The sequence below is a fragment of the Vidua chalybeata genome, chromosome Z (assembly GCF_026979565.1).
Source record: "Vidua chalybeata isolate OUT-0048 chromosome Z, bVidCha1 merged haplotype, whole genome shotgun sequence".
Classification (NCBI taxonomy): domain Eukaryota; kingdom Metazoa; phylum Chordata; class Aves; order Passeriformes; family Viduidae; genus Vidua; species Vidua chalybeata.
In genome coordinates this window covers 68,248,178-68,272,742 of record NC_071570.1, presented here as the reverse complement: position 1 = coordinate 68,272,742, position 24,565 = coordinate 68,248,178, and the positions used below count along the sequence as shown (strand labels likewise).

At 38.9% G+C, this 24,565-nt stretch overlaps 1 pseudogene; it reads left to right on the top strand.

Annotated features, from left to right (window-relative positions):
• The first annotated feature begins 12 nt into the window (after positions 1–12).
• LOC128802505 (3'-5' RNA helicase YTHDC2-like) lies at positions 13–23,949 on the top strand (annotated as a pseudogene).
• Positions 23,950–24,565: the final 616 nt, after the last annotated feature.

Here is a 24,565-nt window from a genome sequence, read left to right as displayed (position 1 = left end):
AGGCCCCGCCCGCCGCCAGCGTCGCCCCTCGGGCCGAGCAGCTGCGGCCCCCGATCCGTGTGGGGCCGTGTGGGGCCGTGTCGGGGCCGTGTGGGGCCGTGTCGGGGCCGTGTCGGGGCCATGTCGCGACACAGGCGGGTTCCGCGGCGGCAGCCCGGCGGGGCTGCGGGGGACTGGGCTGCCGGCGCCGCGGGGCGCGCCCGGGCCGAGGCCCTCAGGGAGGTCGGCGTGGACGAGGTGGTGGAAATGGCGGTGCAGCTCGCCCTGGAGCGGTTCCGGAGCGGGGACGAGGCGGGTGCGCGGCACAGCCCGGCCCGGGGGCAGCCTGCGGCTGTTGGGAGGGCGCTGGCAGCGGGTCAGGGAGGGGATCCTGCCCCTCTGCCCGGCCCTAGTGAGGCACGGCTGGGGTGCTGTGTCCGGCTCTGGGCTCCCCAGCACAGAGACAGGGAGCCACTGCAGGGGTCCGGCAGAGACCACTGAGATGAGATGAGAGGTCTGGAGCATCTCTTATCAGGAGAGATGTGGGAGTTAGTCCTGTTAAGCCTAGAGGAGACTGAGAGGGGATCTCAGTAATGCATATGAAGATCTTCAAGATGAGTCCCAGGAAGGCGGTGCAGACTTTTTGGTGACAGGACAAGGAGCAATGGCCATAAGTTAAAACACAAGAAGTTCCACCTGAACATGAGGGAGAACTTCTTTCCTTTGAGAGTGGCAGAGCACTGAAACTGCTGCCCAGGGAAAGCGCTGAGTTTCCCCCTCTGGAGACATCCCAAACCCTAGATGTGTTCCTCTGTCAGCTGCTCCAGGTGACCCTGCAGGGGGTTGCACTGGCTGGTCTCCCTTCCAATCCTAGCAATTCTGTGGTTCTGTAACATTGAGATGTCAAGATTAGTGCCTGTTGCATTGTTACTGTTTTCTCATTATTATTTATCATTCTAGAGATGGAATTTCCTTCTAGTTTCACTAGTACTGAAAGAGCATTTGTTCACCGGCTGTTAGTCTCTTGGACTGGTATCTAAAAGCAAAGGGTGAGTCAGGGTACAATTTTCAGTTTTTTGGTGCAGACCAATAGAATTTCAAGACTAATGATAACCTGATTGATGTTTTCAACATACTCAACTGTGATGCCAGGAATAGTATTAAAGAAAAAAAGTGTAAAAGTAGCTACAGAAATGAGCATCTGTGTTCATTGCTGTATGCCTGACTGTAAGGAAGAAGGATGTATCAGAGGCACACGCAGGCATGACTTGTGGCTTGGCTCTCCGTACGAAACACGCTGTTTGGAGTCTGATTCAGCGCTTTCCTGTCACAAATAAGGAACGCATAGAACTCCTGCCAAGGACAGAGCGAGGAAATGCCTGTGCTGTTGAATCTGGTATGTTCAGCGTGTGTTCTGCTTTGGACTTGTCCATCGCCACCACTTGGAAAAACCACCTGCAGCCCAAAGACAAAAGAAACCTCTTTCTGTTCTGTCCCCTCTCGTGTCCTAACAGACACCTTCTTGCAAACGCATTAATTTTCCTTACTTTTAAGGTTTTTTATAACTGGTGCTGTGAGGAACTTGGGAAGTCATATCATGCACATGGTGATGTCCACCTTGTGTTGTGTTAATTTAGAATCTTTGAGCCAGTTCCAGGCAAATCTTTTTGGAAGCACATTTTGAAATGTGGCTTCATAAAAGTTCTGTGAGGTGGGATTTAAGAGTCAGTGTTCCCCTGATGCTGTAAGAACACCCATATGAGAAAATGAAGTTGTCTGTTCTGCTTGTAGAAATTAATGTCCTTGATAAATGAAGAATTTTAATTTTTATTTCTTCATCTCTACAAAATAGATTTGTTCCTTGAGAGACTACTGTCCAGACTTCTTGATTTCTTGAATATGGAAGAGTTCACTGAAAGACAAACTTGTGATAAAATGTTGGGGTTTTTTTTAAAAAGCAAGGCTTTAATCTAGATTATTGCTTTAGCAGCTACAAGTGGAAGAGTTAGACTGTGTTTCTGTGTGCAGAGATGGGTGTAGTGAACAGAAAACACTTGTACCAATATGCCTTGTTTAATGGCATGGTTCTGATACATGGTGTCTGTTCTTGAAGTGCTTCCTTTGCTGTTATTTCCAAATGTTTCAGTTGTTTAATAGGACTGTTTAATGAACAGAGGGAAGCTATAATGAAAGTACTGAAATGCAATATCTTAGGAATGTAAGGGATAAGTTAATGAGCAGTCTAATATTTGCCTTTCTCCACATCTCAAGAATGTATTTTTAGTTCTCCCGCTCTCTTAGTCTGTGTTTGTCTTGGTACAACAGAGCTTGAAATTTAGTATATGAATCTGTTAATGACATTAAATATGTATAACCAAGTTTACAGAAAGCTTTTCATTCATTCTTTCTTTCTTGCTTCATTTGGAAAATAATTCTCAAGGAATTAGAGAGTAGCACTTGCAATGATGGATGTGAAGTAGCTGCCTCAGAAGATGTGCCTGTTTTTTGGCTACTTATGCACTGCTTTGTAACACATCACACTGCTGTGTGGGGGCCAGGACTCTTGATACAGCATGCTTGCATTAGTATGATTTCAGGCAAAGGTGTGGAATAGCTTCAAGGTTTACCTCTGTAAGTGTGTATTTCTAGGGAGAACTGCAGGTATGAAATGTGGCACAAAGGCCACCAAAATACACCTGGCTGTGTTCTCTGGTTTAGTTTCTGTTTCTCCTTTTGCTCTTTGTGGGCTTTTTTGACTTGGAGCAATGCTCTGGAAGAGTCTGGTTTTGTTCAAAATACCTATGAAAGTAATAACTGTTTTGAAAAATATTTATTTCAAGCACTGCAGGAGGACTTGTTGCTATAAATACGACTTCTAAATGTGTGATGGGTTTGTCACTTTACCCACAGGGATGTATTAAAAGTCAGCAATGTTAATTTTTCAGTACAGTTTTTGAGCAGTGTTTTTGTGACCTTCCTCTGTATCTGCATAAATAAACTTTTAACTTGTCTTCACAGAAAACAAAGAAGTAAACAAGATAACTTTTCGACTTAATGATGGTATCCCCCAGGTCCCAGTGAAAAGAGGGGAATCAGAGTTTGATTCCTTCAGGCAGTCACTACCAATTCTTGAAAAACAGGAAGAAATTGTCCAAATAATAAAGGACAATCAAATTGTTTTGATCATAGGAGAGACTGGATCAGGAAAAACTACACAAGTATGTTTCTTCAATTAAATAAAAACTATAACAGTATTTATGACAATTGTGTAATATTTGTGATGTGGGATATTTTTTATGCTATTTTAAGGCTTTGCTTTTCCTGTATGATTGAAAATCTTGTTCCAATTCACTTTCTTGCTTTTGAAACACTAAGCCAGCAGATAGGTACTAAAAGCATAAATGATTCCTCACAATTTTCTGGTAGATACAATTTTTTCCTTAAAATAATACAAAATATTGAAGGGAAAGTAGCTGTGATGTTTGTATAGCCCTTTTTCTTCTGAGGTAGTTCTGTTCTTAGTACCCAGGGTATTTTTTGTGTTAAAATGAGAGATTATCTACAGGAGTTTTTTTTAGATTTCTCTGAAGCAGGAGGGAGACACTGCAAATTATTTCTTTAAAAAAAACCTAAATAGTTTATACTTAGAAATTTATTTTCCACTGCTTCGGGTATGCTTGCCATGATAATCCTAATGAAAAGTCTTTTGCAATGTGTAATACTGAGATGCAGTTAAATTGTTTCCCTGTGCTAACAAAGCTGTGACTTTCTCAAAAAGTAAATTTGAACCACTTCTTTACCGATACCTCAATTCATCCTTGATGACCGCTACAAGAATGGAGCTCCCTGTTGTGTGTTCTGTACTCAGCCCAGACGTTTAGCAGCTGTTGCTCTGGCTGAAAGAGTGGCAGCAGAAAGAAGAGAGAAGACTGGCCAGATCTGGTTACCAGATACGGTTAGAAAGCAGGTACTAATGGTATTTCTGAGTGCCAGTTGATCTTGTGTTGGTCTTGTGAATCTTGTGTACATGTAAACTGCAGTGTGTTTGGGTTGCAGCCTGACAGGTGGGATATGTTACTGCAGGTAAGCAATACGTAGGAGGGAAAAGGATGGCTTTCTTGCTGTGTTTTGCAGTTTCATGTAGTAGGTTGTCTTGTAGAACTGAATCACAGGTATTTTCTGTTGACTTCTTCTGCGGAGTGTATGCATGGAAATCCTTGTCTGATTTTCAGATCAAGTCTACACTTTCTTCTTTTTTTTCTCCCCTCCCTACTTTTAACAAGTGTGGATCCAAAAGTTCTGCAAGCTTTGAAGGTAGGTGTGAAGACCAGCATGCTGTAACAAATGTTACGTATTGTGAGTTGATGGGAGTCATAAAAAGGGAAACAACAAAATTGGAAAGCGACTGATGAAGCTGAGCATTATTGATCAGTCTAGTTTGGGCTAAATTTACTCTTCTTCAGCTTCTGTGTTTAAAACATGAAGTGAAGTAAAAGTAGAGATTTCAGTATCACTTGATGAATTTGTCTGTAAAGCAGAGCATGAATGGATTGTGTGGTTTTTTTACATCTTTGCACCGTGTAGCCAAATGACATTTCAGGGAAGGGCCAGCAGTTGGGATATGAGTGACCAGAAGATGGCAAAAGGTTGTGTTGCTTGAGTGAACAAAGATAACACACAGCTGATGAAAATGAATGTGCTTGAACAACAAAGCCGCAGTAAGAATTCAAATGTGTGTACACAAGCTCACAAGGATATTAAGAGATTAGAAGTGCTAGTGAAAATGTATCACAAATAAGCTGGATGATTAATATATGGAGGTACTATGCTGGCAGAAGAAGAGCAAAGTCAGGTGAAAATGGAAGAATTACTGGAAGCAGTGCAGAAAATCCAGCTTGAGAAGAGTCTATACATTTACTCCAGAGAAACACCAAAAGGGAGAGATAACAATATTTTGAACTGTGGACAAAAAAAAAAAAAATCTGGAGTGGAGATGTTTAGAGGTGTTTATAATAACACAGAAGTATAATTTTTAAGGTTTTCTTAACTGTCTTCCAGAGAAGAGCTGTAGAGTACAGTACAAAGGAACTTTTCAGCTCCTTTAGGGTGGCAGTACCAGAGGAGTAGTGACAATTGCTGTTTTTACTGGGACAGCTCACTCTGCCCCAGGTATAGAATTGTAACATTTCAGTATTTTGACCTTCTGAAGGAGCAGAGGATGAAGCAGATGACTTTGTGATTTAGTCAGCTGTAATGTATTGTGTCCTCAAGGCAAGGCTTTGGGAGCTGTGGGGAGGCTTCTGTGAGGAGGTGCCAGAAGCCTCTCCCGTGTGTGACAGAGCCGGTGCCAGCCAAGACAGACCTGCCTCTGGCCGAGGCTGAGCCCATCTGTGATGGTGGTAGTGCCTCTGGGACAGTGGGGAACGGGGGAGGAAAACCTGCACAACAGAGGCAGCAGTTCAAGCAGAGCAGTGAGAGCATGCAGAATTTCTTCACACTTCTCTTTTTCTTCCTTATTTATTAAAATTTGAATCTTATTTTTTCAATTAATCTGTTGTCCAAAATTTTGGGGCGCAAGCACTACAAATTGTTAGGAAATGTCTGGGAAAAGGCATAGGTTAAAAACAAGTGGTGTGCAGGAGTCTTTTGGGGAGAGAACTGTAATTCCTCTTGTGGTCAGCAGCTGCTTTAATTTTTGATCCCTGGAAATTTTTGATCCTGCCTTTAAATGGTGCAAACCCCCTGAGCTGTCTCTGTGATGTGTTCCATAGGGTTTCTCCAAAGACACTGGAAACATTCTGCACTAATGACATGCTCCTTGGCACGCTGATGGCAGGAGACAGCACCCTCTCCACCGTGACCCATGTTATTGTGGTGAGTATCCTGTGGTCTTTCACGTGGGGTGGAGCAATATGTATTGCCTTGGAAAATGAGGTCCTCATTTGTTTTACTTAGATTTGCTGAGCACTTTAGGTGTTTTTGTTTGGTAGAAGCTGAATCAGCTTTAGAGACTTTCTGAATCCTTAGAGGAGCATGCATGTTTTGTGGAGTTTGGTGTTTTTCTGTGTGTTTGTGTTTTTTCCTGTAAAAATATTTTATTTTCATGCCAATGATTAATTGTGGAATCAGGAGGAGTGGAGAAAGACAGAAGTGTAAATTTTTCTGAACTTCCCCTGTCAGCAGCAAATCCTTAGGGTGGCTTACATTGATGTGGTTCAATGTGATTGTCTCAGAATTTCTGTTATCATTTGTTTTAGTAATACCAGGTTTTCAGTCCATTTGTTTGCCCAGAGTTTTCTAGATAATGGCTAACAAATTATTCAGATGTGTTCATTTATGAGTATGTAAGTATTCCTATTGTGGAATTTAATAAGGAAGGGGAACTAGAATGTTTATGGCAAGATTGAAGTCCTGAAGATTAAAAGGTAAGTTTAGGTGCCTGCCAGTTTATCAAAGTTAAAAAGGCATGAGAATGATCTATACATTCTTGATGTCAGCCTACAAACCTTGTATTTTGAGTCCTTGTTTCCTTCATTCGTAATACAAATCAAAACAGAAGAATGACAAAGATGGTGAATCAGTTATGTGCCTTAATTTATAGGCTTTGTGTATGACTTGTCTAAGCAATCTGTCTGTTTTTCTGATTATGTAGTGTCATACATTTCTTTAAATGTTTATCGGTGAAGTGAGAATTTATGAAAATAAGATTTGTAGGATTTGTGGTTTGTGGCGTTTTCTTGAAATTTGGCTTCAAATCCAAAATCAGAGAGGTCTCAAATATTCACTTTGGCCTCTAAAGTTAAGGTGCGTACAGCTTCAGCATTGCAACGCACTCAGCACTGATAAAAACTCTTTGAAGTGTTTTTTTTTGTGTATGGATAGTTTTTTTTTTAAAAAAAACCTATTACTTAAACTAGACTTACATATTTTAAGGCCTCTGTAATGTGCCACCAAATCATGTATTTTATTTTTTTAGAAAAGTTTGTTTTTGTCAGAAGTTGTGACCCTGAATCTGTGATGGTTTTTTATCTCTTTTTTTTTTACCTTTTGTTACAGGATGAAATACCTGAGAGGGATAGGTTCAGCGACTTCTTGCTAATAAAACTGAGAGATGTGCTGCAAAACCAGCATTATTTAAAACTAATTCTTTCTGGTGCTGCTCTAGATACAAATCTCTTTATTAGGTATTTTGGAAGCTGCCCAGTAATACATAGGAAGTCTTGATCTTAAATCTGAGTATACCTGCCCTGAGACTCACAGATCTTACTAAACTGTAGCAAACTATTCTGAGTAAAGGCACATGCTGAATACACTGAGAGTTCCAGGAATCCTTGTTCTTTGTGTATTCAGGTTTCTTGTTTCTTGACTATTTGCACCTCGTTCAGAGTGAAGTGTTTTAGTCACTGGGAGTTCTGTAAATGCAGGTACATCCTGCCCCCCTCCACTGTTAATTGAAGAAGTAGGAAGAGGTTATTGAAGTGCTGTCTTCATGCTTATACAGGACTTAGGAGCTACATGAGTGTGATACATATTAATACATTCCAGTAGAATCTCACTCTTCAGGCTTGGTGAAGGTTGTTACTGGTTACTGGATGAAACACAGCTAACTGTAGCTGTTCAGTTCAGAAATACAGGCTCAGGCAGATCAGGTTTCACATGAAAAAAGAATCACATGATTCTTTGATTTAAAGAAAATTAGTAGCCCTTCATCTAGGTGAATATTCAGAAAAGGCATCCAGTTTCTCTTAGTTTGTGTTCAGACTCAGTTACCTGCAGTTAGATTACATTCAAATGCAAAGAAAAGTTACCATTATTGCTGTTTTAATTTCATGTGACTGATCTTTAGTAGAGGCAAAATATAAATGCATGGGAGATGGGGGGTTTTTGTGGGTTTGGGTGTTTTTTCCCCACGCTCCTGGCTTGAAGGTTTTCTGCATGGGCAAACTCCTCTGGCACCTTGCAATCCTTTTACTTTTTCAACAATAATGTCCAAGTTTAATGTGTTTTGAAAAGTAGCTTTTAAGATAAATGCTTTATTTGACAATCAGGTAGACTCTCTGCATGTCAGCCTTTTTTAAAAAAATCTCAACAGTTTTAGGAAGTGGGATTGCTTACTGGTTTATTTTAACAAATGTTTGTGAGAGGAAACCTCTTTTTCCTATTTTTTTTTTTTTTTTACAGATGGAAGTGTTTAGTTCCTAGTTTTGAATTTCTGCCTAATAAAATAAGGTTTGCAACTTGTTGGAGACAGGAATCTGGAAATGACAGATGCTTTCATGTTCTCTGAATTTTTTTTGCAAGTGAGAGCCTCAGTTGTGATTGCTATGTGGCTTTCCAGTTTACTCTTTTTGCAGCTTCCTGTTCTTTCAGATCAGTCAATTTGTGTTGGAAATTCTGATGGCAATCTCTCCAGTTTACCACAGTGCTTTTGCTGGTTATGTAACAGGCCAATAACAATTGAAAAGATGGCTTTCCCCCTTGTTTGTTTTTTTTTGGTTTTTTTTTTGTTTGTTTGTTTTTCTTTTTTTGAGAATTTAATAACTAAAAGAAGCGTCTTTGTCTGTTAATGTCATGTAAAAGGTTTGATTCTCCTTCAGCATTATGGCTGACGAAATCCTGACCACAGAAACCAACATTTTGTAGGTGTGGATTGCTGTAGTACACAGAGCTTGTGCTCAGTGTTGGAAGGCTTGCTCTGTGACAGCTTCTAAAAGTATGTGAATTGTAAATTGTTCTTTCTGAAGGAAAATCCGGAGTGATCCTGAATCAGCTTAAGGGACAAGAAATCAAAATGCAGAGATTTTAATTCTTCATGCAGAAAGCATCCTTTAATGTTCACAGATAAGGTCTAGAAAACAGTCATGTTGAAAAAGAAATCAGGATAAATTATGAGAAGGTAAAGGCCACTGGGATGTCTCATCTGTCAAGAAGTATTCAGTAAAGAAAGCTCAGCTTTGCTGAATTGGTTGAGGACATGGAGATAAGGCTCCCTTCTCACATACTTCTGATGAAAAGAAAGTAGTTCAGTACAAAGATGTACTGTCTCTGTGTGGAACCTTGCAAAAAGCTGTATTAATTGCTTATTAATTAATGAAATTTTAAATCCAGGTGGCAGACTTACATGGCGAGTTCTTGTTTGTAACCCTAAACAAAAATGGCTGTTCTCTTTTTCTCATTAAAAAAAAAATTAATAACTGTCAGTCTTATGAACATCTCTTGCTATAACACTTGATAAAATTGAAGCGGTTGGGGGAAACAAGGTGGCATTTTACTTTGGAAATGTTTTGGTTTTTTATAGTTTTGAGAAAAATAAACTCCAGTGAAGATAGTTTTTTAAAGAAATGAATGCCGTAAGTGAAGCTAGTGAATATATAATCTTCTGTGGATTTTTTATACTTTTAGTCCAAGGAAGACCTTTTGAAGTTAAGGAGTTGTTTCTGGAGGACATTTTACGAAGCACTGGGTATACAAACAAAGAGATGGTGAAGTACAAAGGAGAGAAGCAGCAAGGTCGGTGGACTTGTTAATTGTAAGGGTTGGCAATGAGAATCATTGATTGATTGAACAAACAATTAACAGGATTTTTTTCTGTTAAAATTCCACAGTCAGGAGATTAAATGAGATGTGATTAGATGACAGCAAGTGTCTTTAAGCTCTCAGTATTTACATTACTGAAATAGTTTATGCAATTTAAGAAAAAAAATCACTTTGATTTGGTGGTTGCATTCTTTTTTCTTTCAGTTGATAAATGTCATCTGTTTTCTAATTATTATGCTGTAGAGTTATAGAGACCTGGGGGCTGTGCCCACATGAATACTAAAGAAGCATAGGATGCTCTGTACCTTTGGGTGCAAATTAAAGTGCAGCTATTAAAGCAGGCAGGATTTTGTACATCTTGCAATAAATGGACAAGTTGTTCCCTTCAGTAACACTTTTCACTGCTTTCTTCAGGCATGGATGTATTTTTTGTGTTAACACTCTGCAGCTATAAACATCATTGGTTTTCAGTTGATTAAGTAGATACTGCTTCAGAAGTTTTCCTGGCACCTGAAAGTAATTATCCCACTGATTATTTTAATTTTTTTTTAAAAAAAATGCAAACCCCAAAGCTATAACATACAGTCCTAACTGGATATTTATCACAGTGCTCATCTCTAATCACTGGGGACAGAAAAGTTCAGTTAAGAGACTGGTGTTTTTGAATGTTGCTTCCACTTGTGTAGAAAAATAAGTTGTTACGTGTGGGGACTGTATCGCTTGTCTTCAGCATTCCATTTCTGGAAAAAGATCTGGGCTGAGATTGTGTGGAAGGTGATTACTTAAGGAAGAACCTTTGAATGCAGTAGTTTGGAATAATGGAGGCTTGGGGGGTGAAACAACAAAGTGGTGGGTTTTACCTCATTCTTATAGCCCTTGTTTGTAGTGTGCACTTTGGGTACCCTTAAACATGTCATTTATGTTGGACTGGTAGTAGCATTCTAGATTAAATAAAAGAGGTTGAATAGGTAAAACTTGGACCTGCTGGAACTATTTTTTTTAGTCGAAAACAATGGATAATAAAGATGACTCTAAAACTTTCTTGGGGAATATTTTGCATTCTAGAAGAGAAACAGAAGAATACTATTGCTGAGTGGTGTTCAGCTCAAGGCAACAGTAACAAAAGGACATCTCGGAGACAAAAATCGGTTCCAAGGGCAAATGAGGAGTACAAATGGTTGGTTGATGGTGGTGACAGAGTATTTAATAAACTGGTAAGTTTTTTCTTTAGTTGGAAGAGACATTTACATTTGTGTTGTATTACTAGCCATTTAAAATCTGTTTTCTAAAGGTAGTTCTGTAGAGTCTTTCGGGATATTAACCAATTTTAAAGACTACTTGATTGGGGTGAACTGCTGTAGCTGAAGTGTGCTCTCCAGTTAGGGTGGTTGTACACAGCTTTTCCTCAGATCAAATGGCTGGACTGCCATTGTGTTAGTACTTGCATATGACAAAATCAATGCATGAACTGATACCTGAGTGCCGGATTTCTTGTTGCTGCTGGGAAAAATAACCATTCAAATTCTTTGTGGCTAATGTATGAGAATGAAGACAACTCTTGGAAGAGATTAATCTTTCAGTATTGTTTTTTATCTTCAGACTGAAAAAGATGTGAATTGCCTTGAACCGTGGATAGTAAAAGAAATGGATTCCTGTCTTTCTGACATCTGGTTGCATAAAGATACTGATTCGTTTGCTCAGGTGTTAAATCTTATTTTAACTGAAAATGTCAGTGGTAAGTTTCATGTGCTATTACATAAGAAAAAATCAACCTCAACTTTACTTTGATTTTTATTGCTACTTTTATCTCCAGTTTCAAATGTTGTTACCTTTACATTCTGATGCCTACTGAAAAAATGGATAGGGCTAGCAGAATTAATGAGTTGTTTAGTTAGTTGATGATGTTGTTTTGAAGTATTGACAGAAGCGTGTTTCTAAAAGAGTGTGGAATTCACATGAACTGACTGCAGAGATAAAGTGAGGAAACTGGGCTGGAATTTGAAAGCAATATTTTTACTATATTTAGATGAAGAAATAACATTTCTATGGGGTTTGCTGGATTTTTTTGTTTTACTTCTCAGTTGATTATAGGCACAGTGAAACTGGTGCGACTGCTCTGATGATTTCTTCAGGGAGAGGCTTTTTGAGTCAAGTAGAAGAGTTGATCAGCATGGGAGCAAGTATCCACTGCAAATCATCTAATGGCTGGTAAAAACAGAGAAACCAAAAGATAGATTTATTTGTCAATACAGGAGAAAGAAAGAAAATTCTTTAACATCTAAATTAATTTGCTAACTTATCATACTGCTGTAAGAACTATAGATTTTGACAGCCTAAACAGTTTCTAACTCCTGTTAATCACATTGTTTTCTGTAAATTCTAAATTGAATTCTTAATTACATGGTCTTGATTATGAGCTATAAACTTTGTTTCAGTAGGTGTTATTTAAGACACTGGTTAGCAGAACAACTGTAGTCTACTGAATTGGACCAAAATGTATGGCAGTTTTTATTTTCATGGAGTTACCTATATCAGAAGATCTTTCTGTTACGTTTCTAAATATGTTGTAGCATGTAAAAATATTTGTGAATCTGTAGAAACTCAAGTTTTGTGGTCATGGAGTATGTCTTCATCTAAGCAGGGAAGTACAGTAAATAACTGTAGTATGGAAAGATAAGAATTAGGATTCCAGGGGTCTGATATTTGGTACTAACATTTGAAAAACTTGGGAAGAAATGCAGTTTAAAGGTGTAAAACAGTGAACTGCATTGTGAGGAGGACAGCTTCTGAAAGACCTGAAATAGCCAAATGTTAAGCCTGGGGTGTGACTTTTGGAGATGACTTCAAGGGTACTGCAAACAGGCAGATCTGATCTCTGCACGTTGTTGTGGGCTTTTTAAAGGAATGGCACCTCCTTCCTCCTCATTTCCTTGTGCATGGTTGCCGGTGCTCCTGTGTACAAAGACGTTCTTTTGTGGTAAAGAACTGTAGTTACCTAAAAGTCAGATAGCTGTTAACACCTATTTCAAATGGGAGGTTGAAGATCCAGCAATAACTGAGAGATAACTGAGAGAAATGGGTACAAAAGTCTGGTGTCAATTGCCTCACCTGATGTGCTCTTCATATTCATCTTTTGAAGTGAAAAATCTAATAAAAATACTTGTGCAAGTCTTTCAGGATGGCTGTGGACTGGGCTAGGCACTTTGGGCAGACAGAGGTTGTTGATCTGTTGGAATCCTACAGGTAAGCTGTAGCTGTTTTGCAGAAGGAGTTGTATATGATAGTGATTGAGGTTTGTGTTCTTTTAATCAGAACAGGTTTTAGCTTTTCATGCTGTAAAATCTGGACTGAATAGCAATACCTTTTTTTAAGAATAGGAATATTTCAAAACCAAACAAGTTTGTACTCAGTATCGTGTTGTTTATGTTTGCACAACTTGCTAATTCTATGCTATGTGCCATTTTCTTTTCACATGCTTACTTTGCAAACAAATCTGTCATGTGTTTTTATCTGTATATTTTTTATACACAATAGGCATGTTAAAGAAAATTGACAGAAGTAATGTATACACTAGGCCATTCAAGAATGATTTTCTGATTAACTTACAGTTATCATAGTTGAGGTAGTGTTTTGTAAAGATTATATTTATTATAATTTCTCTTAGTGCAGTTTCTGCTAGTGGGAAATTTTTGGAGAATACATATCTCTTAACTATTTTTCCTTAAACAGATAAATGAGAAGTATCTCTACACTTTTATTTGCTTATGGTTGTGTTTCAATGAAGTTGAAGAAAACTAAAGTTAACACTAATAAATGAAGTGGCATCCTTTGTTGGGTTAACATTGAAATCAGTGAACAGCAATAGGATGGTGATTCCCTTCTGCTACACTTAAACACTAGAATTCAAGACCAATAGTCATGTTGGTCTTGATCTAAGTTTGAGTTGATGACTCTGGTGTATTTTTCTGTTACAGCGCTTCATTCGCATTTGGAAATCTGGATGAAAGTTCCCTGGTCCAGAATAGTGGTAGTGACCTTAGTGCAGAGGACAGAGAACTACTGACAGCTATCATCACAGTTTTGATGATGAAAAAGTGGATCTGGATCTGATAATGCACTTCACAGCATCTTCACAGTCATAGTTGTGATGCAGGTAGGTAAATACCTAACCAGTTGTTGTGGCTTCGGCTTCTGATGAATCGTGCTCTTTTTTCAGCAATCCCCAAACGTTAAAATCTTCTGAGTGCTAGTCGACATGTATTTGAATTTTCTGTTTAACTTTGCAAACCCACTTCCTTTTTTAGGAGCAATTTTAATATTTCTTCCTGGGTATGATGAGATAGTGAGCCTCAGGGACCACATTCTTTTGGATGACAAGAGATTTGCTGCTAATGCTCACAGGTAAAACCTTTAGTTGCTGTGGCTTTTCATTGCTTCTTTTAAGGATCCTTAAAATGTTCCTTTTGTCTTGCATTAGATACCAAGTTTTCATGCTTCATTCAAATGTGCAGACTTTGGATCAGAAGAAAGTGCTTGAAACTCCACCTTTTGGCATCCGCAAAATTGCAAGTATTAGAGGACTTTGTCTGATGCTACTATGATCTGTTTTGCCTTTGCTTTTACAGTGACTCTAGTTTTGGTGGTTTTGGTTTTTTTTCTTTGCAGATTCTTTCTACTAATATTGCAGAAACCAGCATAACAGTCAATGATGTGGTGTTTGTCATTGACTCAGGCAAGGTGAAAGAGGTAGGATTGCCTTAAATTTTCCTGGTGCGATTCTAAAACACACAGTGCATAAATTTTGGAGAACTTTTTTTTTTTTTACTTTACATTAAAATGAAAAAAACCTTTTACTAGCTGAGAGCTACTGCCTGTCAGGCACCAGTCCTCGCTGAAAAGTTTCAACATCCATTTGTTTTAAGACAAATACTGTAAATAGCTAGCTGTCTAAAAAACCTTGCAAAAGCTAATCTAGGTTGATGTATTGATGGATCTTTCGCAATTTAGTATTTCTGTTGGATTTTTAAAACAAGTCCTCAGTTTAGACCACCACCTTCCTGAGACTTAGAGAGCACTGGGAGTTCCTTTTGTCCTAGTATTGTATCAAGTCCAAAAATAATCCATGAAGTTTTTAAGCATTTTTCTTTGGTGTGTTCAGTGCCCATTCCTAATTACTTGTTCAAGAAAAGTGAGAACACATAATGAGGCAATTTAAGACCTAGTGTACAGCTTTGAAAATGAAATTGGATTTCATAGGCGATACACACACCAAATTTCTGAAGTTCTCATAAAACAAACTTTTTTTTTTGTAATTTTACATCAGTCTAAGAAAATAAGTAGGTAATTTCCAAGTGAGATAAAAAGGAAAACTTTATTTGGTATAATAATGTATTTTTACTTGCTTTGTGATATCTCAGAACACAGATTTGACATAGCTTTTACTGACTTGCAATTACCTATTGACTAGAAAATGTTGACTTTCAAAAACTGTGGAGCATTAAGATACTACAAAGGAGACACTATCATAAATTCACTTGAAACTGAGAAGGTACCTTTGTTGCGGAAGCTACTGTATATCTATTAGTGTTTCATACTTTTTAGAAAACTTCTGTTTGTAATCTAAATAACTAGTAACTTTTATTTCATGTACCCTATTGAGTTTTCAGTTTATATTCCCTTCTTTGTTTTTCTAGAAGTCTTTCGATACGCCGAGTTGTGTTACAATGCTAAAAATGGGGTGGATTTCAAAAGCCAGTGCTGTCCAGAGAAAAGGCAGGTAATAAATGCCTCATACTGGTTTCCATTTTGCAGATATCCACAATCTGTGTTTCGAATAAAGCACACAATGTAGTAACTGTTTCTAGCCTAGTCCAGTGTGTAGGGTCAGTATGTATTTCCTTGGAATAATTTCCCAGGTTGTAGAAGAGTGATGCTCAGGCATTTCCCAAAGGTCTGGGTTGTTTTCCCCCCATTAATTTGTTCTCCTTCCTCTTTCTCCCATGTAGCACCAGCAGTCACAGTGTCCAGTGGGGTGTTTTCACATCTTGTCTGTGGGCAGAGGACTGCCTGTTTCACTTTCTCCAAGCTATCCATGACTTAACAGGCCATGATTATACTCTTCCCAACACTGTGGGTGAGGGCTCAGAAGTTTATGTAGCAACAAATGCCTGTTTAATTAATCATACTGACATTAAGCTGCACGTATGCATATAGATGTATATGAATAACAGAATTGGCTGTCTCTCATTCACTCACAAGTTATTTAATCTTTATTCTGCTTTTTACTCCAAGTGATGTGAGAGGAAGCAATCAAGTTTGCAAATGATTCCTTACAACAAAGGATGATTGAGATTTAGACTGGTCTTAAGTTAGCAAAAACCCCACAGCACTTTACATTAGATAAGCCTTGTTTTTCTTTCTCCAGATTTCTCAGTGTTGGGTTAAAATTACCATAAAAAATTGCCACACTCTCAAAAATAATTCATGATTGGAAAACTCTCACTTTGCATGTGACTGACAATACTGTCTTCATAGAACTGCTTCTTCTTTTCCATTCTGAGTTTCTGTGTCTGTTTGTTGGCTTTTGGTTTTGTTTTTAGAAAGAAATTCTCATTTTCACAACTTCCCATATTTTATTTTCAAGGGCTGGGCGCTGTCAGTCTGGAGTCTGCTTTCGTCTCTTCAGCAGGCTCCAATTTCAGAATATGTTGGAATTTCAATCTCCAGAACTTCTAAGAATGCCGCTTCAGGTGCATGTTCAGTTAGAAACTGTAACTTTAAAAAATACAATGTCCTCAAACCATACTATTAATTGCAACAAATCATGTGTTTGGGGTTGTTTCCAAATCTTGGTAATCTTTTTGTTCTGCCTTTTACCTTGCAGGAGATCTGTTTGTACACAAAACTTCTGACTCCAATTAATTGTCCAGTTGTAGACTTTCTTATGAAAGCTCCCGATCCTCCGCCTGCTGTAACTGTGAGAAATGCTGTGCATATGCTTAAGGTCAGAAAAGGAATAGGTTTAGATGGTAATTGTGTTTGAGCCCAAATTTGTGGTGTAGCAGTCTGTCTTACTGACTTCAGTTTGTACTGAAGCCATTTTTAATTACTTAAGGATGTTTTGAATTTTTGTTTATTGCCTGTTTTCATTTTGTGTGTGGGATGTGGTTTTCCATGTCAAGGGAAGAGAGTGCTTCGAAGTCTTGTCTCTGTTAATAGTTTCACTTGCTTTTTTAGTGTTTGGAAACAAGTCTAGTTAATGTCCAGTATTCACATCCTTTCTGCTTTCTCTGTAAATTTATTTTGTCCACCGTACCCGTCCCCCTCTCCTTTGTTTGTTTGTTTGTTTATAAACAGACCATAGATGCCATGGACCCTTGGGAAGATCTCACTGAGCTTGGTTATCACCTCACTGAATTGCCTGTAGAGCCACACCTCGGTAAAATGGTGTTGTATGCTGTAGTTCTGAAGTGCCTGGATCCTGTTCTGACCATTGCCTGTGCTCTTGCCTGCCAAGACCCTTTTGTGCTGCCCACGCTGGCCTCCCAAAAGCGAGCAGCCGTGCTGTGCAGGAAGCGTTTTGCTGCCGGGACGTTCAGTGACCACATGGCCCTGCTCAGGGCTTTCCAGGTAGTATTTCATTTCAGAGAGTTCTGATCACAGCACACCAGCCAAGCAATGCAAATGTACCAAGCCACTTGGATGTAGAGTGGTGGACTGTGCTTAAGTCCTCGGAGAAGACTTTCTTTTTGCCTAGTGGCTTTCCTGGGTATTGGACTCATAAATTTGTGAGGGAACCCTTTTTGTAGTATGTTTTGTTGATATTTTCAAACCTTATAAAATTCTAAATGTTCTAACAATGTGCCTCTTTATATCCTACTACACTGAACTTCAAATCATGATCTTAATGTAATGAGCTTTATTTATTAACTGGACATAATCATCACTCTAGTGAACACATAGAGAATCTAATTCTTGAACAGAAAAAAGTATCTGGTTTGATACATTAACTTTTAGAGTGGGTTTTGCATTTTATTGACATAAATGTAATCTTTTTTAAAAAATGCAGTTTTAGTTTAAGCCCTTCAAATTAATAGGCAAATGTAAAAACGCTGTCAGGCATGGCAGAAGGCCCGCAGTGACGGCTGGGAGAGAGCCTTCTGTGAAAAGAACTTTGTATCCCAAGCCACAATGGAAATCATTGCAGGAATGAGAACACAGTTGCTTGGCCAGCTTAGAGCCTCAGGTAAAGAAGTTGGAAACAATTTCAACGTTGTTTTAAAGTCAAGCATATAGAAATTGTAACAAAAGTCATGTTCACTGGTGTAATTTTCCTTACTTAATTTGAAATACACCTCCATGTACACATTCATGCAGGGTATGGTGTAGATGAGGAAGTGTGGCTGATCTAACTGAAAGCACCCTCATCTCCACATGTCACTGCATTTCATGTTTTAATGAATTATTCCCACAGGAAATGTCTTTAAATTGTAGAAAATAGTGATATTCTGTGTTAGTATTAAACCACTTATCAGGAAGGATTTCAGTGTAATGGTTTCTTCTTGGTGCTGTTAAGGTTGGCAGTGGTGAAAAATGAAACAAGTCGTTTATTTCACCTTTAGTTTCTAACTCCTTTTGAGAACCAAAGAGAAGCTAACGTGGCGCTGTTTTGTCTTTTTCATTTGTCAGGTTTTGTGAGAGCCAGAGGAGGAGCTGATATTAGAGCTGTTAATGCTAACTCTGAGAACTGGGCTGTGATTAAAGCTGCCTTAGTGGCTGGGATGTATCCCAATCTGGTGCATGTAGACAGAGAAAGCCTGCTGTTGACTGAACCAGAGGAGAAGAAAGTGCGATTTCATCCTACCTCTGTTCTTGGCCAGTCTCAGTGTAAAAAGGTAAAATCACTTGGAATTCATAGTTCAAAAAACACAGCACTAAAATCTCCCACATGTTTTAGAAATGTCTTTTCCTAGTTGTCAGTACTTTAAAAGCACTATGGGCATTTAACACTACAGCTTTAGAAAATACTGTCCTACTCAGCTGATAGAATTGGAGTTGTTTCATTTTTCCATTGTTTCAATTAGTCCTTTCTCTAGATGGAACAAGGCAAAATGGCAAAAAACTGCCCCAGTTATAAAATTGTTTTAAAGATATAATGATCCCTACTCTTAAAAACAAGTTCTTCTCTGAAACTTTTTTTTAACATTTCTTTTTAAAACAAAATATTTTGTTTTTTCATGGTAGGATAATTTCTGGTTGAATTCTCTCATGCTTGTTTATTTGCATGTGTATTTTTATATGTATCTAATTATACATGTATTTATTTCTCAAAATACAGAATCATAGAATGGTTTGGGTTGGAAGGGACCGTAAAGCTTATCTCATTCCAACCCCTGCCACGGGCAGGGACACCTTCCACTAGTCCAGGTTGCTCAGAGCCCCTCCCAGCCTGGCCGTGAACACTGCCAGGTTGAGGCATCCACAGTGTCTGTGGATAAAATGAGAAATACGTTCAAATTTACATTCATTACAGGTAGAGGGTATAATAGCCTGGTCTTACCTACTCTTGCACAAATTGCCCCAGCAAATGGACAAGCTGCAGCCACCCAGGCCCTCCCTACACACTGGCTTATATAGGATGAAATGACGAGAGCTCACAAGACAGCAAACATCAGGTGCTGCTCTGCTGTGACACCTGTCACCGTGTCCCTCTTCTGTGGACCAGCCAGACTGCCAAGTAATGCCTTGCAGGCATCTTCATCCTTCCGAGGTACACCGGAGTCTGGATTTGGAATGTTTCCGTTGGTGTCCATCAGTGTGTGACAAGGAAAGCTTACTTTTCAGTAATATTTAATACATATATTGGCTGATTCTGGAAACAGCGCTGTTATAATTCCTGTAGTTATTCAGGAAGAGTTTGTCGGTTCTGTAAGAAATCTCTCCGTTTTGGGATTCCTTACATATTCAAGTCCATAAATGACACAGTTCCAGGGTATCAGAAACTGCAGGAAACAGTTCATAAGGAAAGAATGCAGCCACAATGTCTAATGATCATACTGGTACTGAGAAGTGTAGTATGTGTGTTCTTTTTCTACAGACTACTTTATTTGATACATTGAACCAGATTATTGAAACTGCATGAGTAATTTAGAAACAATCAATATGGCAAAAAAGTCATGTTGCTTCTACCTGACACATGCATTTTCAAGATATGTACTATTGATAATTTTTAATGTCAGGTAACTGTACTATTAACTGTAAGTAATAGAGAATATATAGAAATTTCCTTTTTTTTTCTTCATTTCAATTGAGTCCTGCTGGAATGGAAGCAAAAATAACTGCTGCTAGTTGTCACAGTTTGAATCAAACTAAAAGTCCAACTTATTTCTGAAGCTTTCCTGTCTTGCTTTTAAACTGTGAACCTTAGAGTAGTGTTTATGCTGATTGAATTGCATTTTAGAAAAATCAGGAATCCTAGTTAATAGCCATAGGTATATATATATATTTCCTTACTAGGTCTTTAAATCTGCTGTTTTACTAGGAAATAGAGCCACGTGTGGTTTTGCAAACAGCTTTAGGCAAAAGTTGGATAGTGGCCTGTGAATACTGGGGAAGGTACATGAGTTGAGTCACATCATATCAGTACAGGTTTTTACATAGTAGGACCTTCAGCAGGTCTGGCTACTTGATTGCTGATATATGGAGCAAAGATTTTTCAGTGTATTTGCAGAAAAGAAGAGGTAGTTTTACAAATGGTTACATTTAAAAGTCAATTTTAGAAGGAAAAATATTATTGCTGGTAACACAGTAGTATGCGGGTTTTTGTATGTAAGTAGAAATAATATAGAGATGCTAATGCACCTTTTGTCTTTAATTCAGGGGGATGGGTATCTAATGATAGCAGTGACAGTGAGATGGAGGACAAAACAGCTGCTGATCTGCCACTGCTGAAGCTGGATGAATGGCTCCATCTCAAACTGGACTCTGAAGTAAGAAAGAAATTACTCCTGGGCTTGCTTCATGTAGAAGAATTGTAAAAAGATGTGAAAAGGTTTTTGTAACATTTGAGTAGCCCAGAATTTTCTCCAAGAACGTCATGGTCCATTTGGATCTCTCAAACTATATGTACTCTGTGATTTAACATTTACTTGACGAGCTTGTCAGGAATTGAAGGGCTTCAATCCCCTTTGGCACAGAGTTGTCTGTCACGTGAATTCATGTGTTCAACATCCAGGCTGCAATGCTTCATCATCTATCCGGGCTGCAGTGCTTCATCACCTATCACCCATACCTTTCTATTCTTTTACCTGTGAGCAAAAAGAAAGAAAATAATTAGTCACCTAAGTCAACAGTGAGAGTGCTCACCCCTCTTCCTCCCTCTTGGTGTGGGTGTCCTGTCTCTCACACAAGGGAACAGGAAAGCCTCTGCAGTCCAGATGCTGTTGGATCTGCTTCACAAACTTTCTGGGCAGTGCGCTGTTTTATATGTCTGAGCTTGGCAGTTTTGTCCCTTTCCATAAGTCAGCAGATTCTGAAGAGATTCTGCCAGACAAAAGATAATGGCTGCAAGGGACAGCAAGCTGCAGGTGACAGTGGCTGCATAAGGGCCCTTCTGCTCCTTCTGGCGTCCTGTCCTGCCTGCATGGTGCTCCATCAGGCCATAACATGAGCTGGGATAGCCAAAATCTGAACAAGAGCTGAGAGAACAGCCACATTGGCATATTGTGCTCTTCTTTCTCTGAGAGAATAACCAAAATCGGATCAAAAAAGGAGCACTTGAAGCTGGAGTTGCTGAAAGAAAGTTGCTGTCAGATTTTGGAAGGATACATTTCAAAACCTCTTTGAAATAGAAGTCTTTATGTCATTGAGGAGCTGTGGCGATGGTAGGAGGTAGTTTATGGGTCATGAAACATACAGCTTTACCAGCTCTAATAATAACACTGTCTCTCCTAGACGTGTCCAAAAGAGTAATTTTTAAAAATTGATTTCAATGGAAGCATTTCTGATAACATGGGAATTAGATTATAGTCTTCTGAATTTAGTAATCACATTTGAGCAGGTGTTTCTGTAAGAAAAATGTCACTTAGAGCTCTTTTCCCTCAAGTATGACTGAAGAGTGTATGAGTAGAGACTGATTTGAGAGGAAGGGCATAAAGCATGAAAGGATTGGGTTTTCTCAGAAGATAAAAAGGAAAAAAAAGTCTGTGGGTTTACAGTACAAAGCTAAGTTTAGTACAGAGCTAAATGAAATGTTTCAAAAATTACCTTGCACCCAAGGCAAAGAAAGTAAATTAGCATCTTAGTTTAAATATGGATTATTCCCCTTCCCCAAGACCTTAGTCTTGCCTTTCATTGTGGGCCCTGTTTATATTAGAATGCCAGGTGCTGCCTGCTATGAAAAAGACAGGGTCCTCTTACCTGTGTGATCTAATTTTCATCAGTATTTAACAGAACTGGAATTCATTGCAGGCTGCTGGTATGCTGCTGCAACTCAGGCAGAAGTGGTGCAGCTTGTTCCTGCTTCATATGCGAGCTCCTTCTAAGCCGTGGTCTCAGGTTGATGAAACAACTGTAAGAGCAATTACAGCTGTTCTGAGTGCTGAAGAACAGTCTGCAGGTCTGCAGCAGCCTTCAGGAATTGGCCAGAGACCAAGACCTGTGACTTGTGAAGAGCTTCCTTTGGCATCTACATGGAAGTCAACCAACAGCAGAAAAAGCTTAACAGAAACTGAATTGTCTGCCTCCTCTCATGCTGAAAAGTAAGATGTTGAGGTCTTCCGCTCACTGTAGGTTGCAAATTGATGTATACAAGCTTCACTTAAATTTCTGCTAGTAATAGGAGGTGGAAACCATGGAAATACAGTTGAAAGGTGTTATACTGTTGTATGCTGCTTTCTAATCCCATAAAGAAGTGTTTCATACCTGGGCCTGCTTTTTAAGAGAGCAGTCAGGAATATTGTCCATGAATTGTAATGCTTGAGAAGTAGCAGAAGAGGTTTAACAGTAGCACTAAAAAGCAATGCATGATCAGTATGGGTTTTTTAGTTAGGGTTTAATAGATTTTGTAGTTGCTGTAATACATGTGGTCATGCAGTAGCTGACAGGTCGATGTAAAATATTCAGTGACTGCTTGTGAAACTCAAGGTATGTCCTTTTTAGGGTTTCAGTGAAATCTACTTCTCCTGCACTCCACCAGCCAAATAAGTATGAAGAAAAAGACATTTTGCTCTCCAAAGAATCCTCAGCTGACAAATCAGCTCAGTCCTCAGTGAAGCCTGCAGAGAGCAGTAGCTATTCCAGCCCCTGTGCTAGTCCTCCTTCTCCAGTGTCTGGAAAGGTAGAGTTCTCTAACATATCACCCTGCTCTTCCAAAGTAATAGAATTTCTTGCTGATCTCATTCTGCAATTAGGTATTTTACTGATAAATTAGGAACCTAACTTAACTTTTCATTTATAACAGCTGCATAATACTTCCTTCTGGAACTTAAAATCTAGACTAAATATCCTTGTTTCACTAGTTTAATACAGCAAAAATAATTTGTGGACTGCTGAGGTAAAGCTATGCAAAGTAGAAAAAATGAGATTTTAAAATAAAACTTGTTCTAATAAATGTGTATTAGTTTTTTCCAACTAAATGAGTATATTATACGCACACTTTGAAGTTTTTTGATTCTGCCTTTCTCTGCTTCTCTAATAGATTTTCAGTATCAATACTGATTCTGTCTTATCTGCCTTACTATGACTGATTGGAGTTTCTGTGATGGTTATTTTAACAAAGCACACATTTTTAATGAGATTATTGTGGTAGTTGTCCCTATCTGTATACTTGAATAGTAGACTGCAGTAGCACTAAAGAGATCATTGAGAGGAAACTTCATGGACTCATTGGAGGATTTAGTAATACCCCTTGAATCTTTCAGCTTTTCCATTAAGACAGTGTAAAAGGAAAAAACTATGTTTCCTGAATGTAGAAATGTGGGTAGTGGGCTGTAGGCTGCACTCTAGGATGATTAATTTTGGTGTCATCTCAAGGTGTGTCAGACTTAAACCAAGTCTAATTAATCACCAGACTTTTTAATCCTATTCTGTTCTACTTGATTTCTGCCCCTCATGGATGAATTACTGCGGAAGGGGCTAACGGCGGGCCTGTCAGCTAAAGGAGCGAGAAGAAGCTGAGAAGCAAGAAGCTGATAAGGAGCTCTCTCCAAGGCTGTTACCAAGGAGACCGAGAGAAGAGAGGAATTGAAGAAAGATAAGGAGAGAACTTCGCAGCTGGACAAGGTATTTTTAGAAAGTTAGCTGAAGTCACTGTTACTTTTCACCAGTGGTGTTATGTTGATTTATTGTGGCCAATAGTTGGGGTTGAAGAAGTATAAACAATTAGAAAGTATATAAAAGGTCAGCCACTGTCGATAATAAAGAGTTGCCATCTGAGACTGCGTGTGGTCTCTGCTTTGTGTCGCGACCACCTCGATAGCGACATGTGGTGATCACCGAGTGGAACAACCCAGTGTGTCTGCTCAATTGAATCATCCATTTACAAGCAGTGCTTGAAATAATGTCAGATCAAACTCTGACCATGGATCTCTTAAACAGCAGCCACAGCAAACACGATCAGTAATTTACCAGATTCGATTGGCAGTAGACTACCTCCTCGCAGAGGAAGGAGGGATCTGTGGAAAATCTAATACTTCAGAATGCTACCTAGAGATCGATGACCACAGTCATGTAATTAAAAACGTTACTCAAAATATTAGAAAACTAACCTGTGTTGGAACACTTGTTTGGAGAATCTGATTAGTGGGACAACTCGTTCACCTGGAATGGCAAATTGTGGAAGAAATTGGTCTTCTTTGTGGTGTGTGCACTAGCAAGTGTAATATTTCTACCATGTGTAATTCCATGTCTAGTCCAGATAGTAACCAGCATTGTCCAAAGCAGCATCATGCTGCAAGGTAACGTGGAAGGGAAAAATGGTGAAAAAGTAATCGTAATAAAAGAACAGAGTGATCAGAATGCCAGAGATATGCTTGAACATCTCATTTTCCAC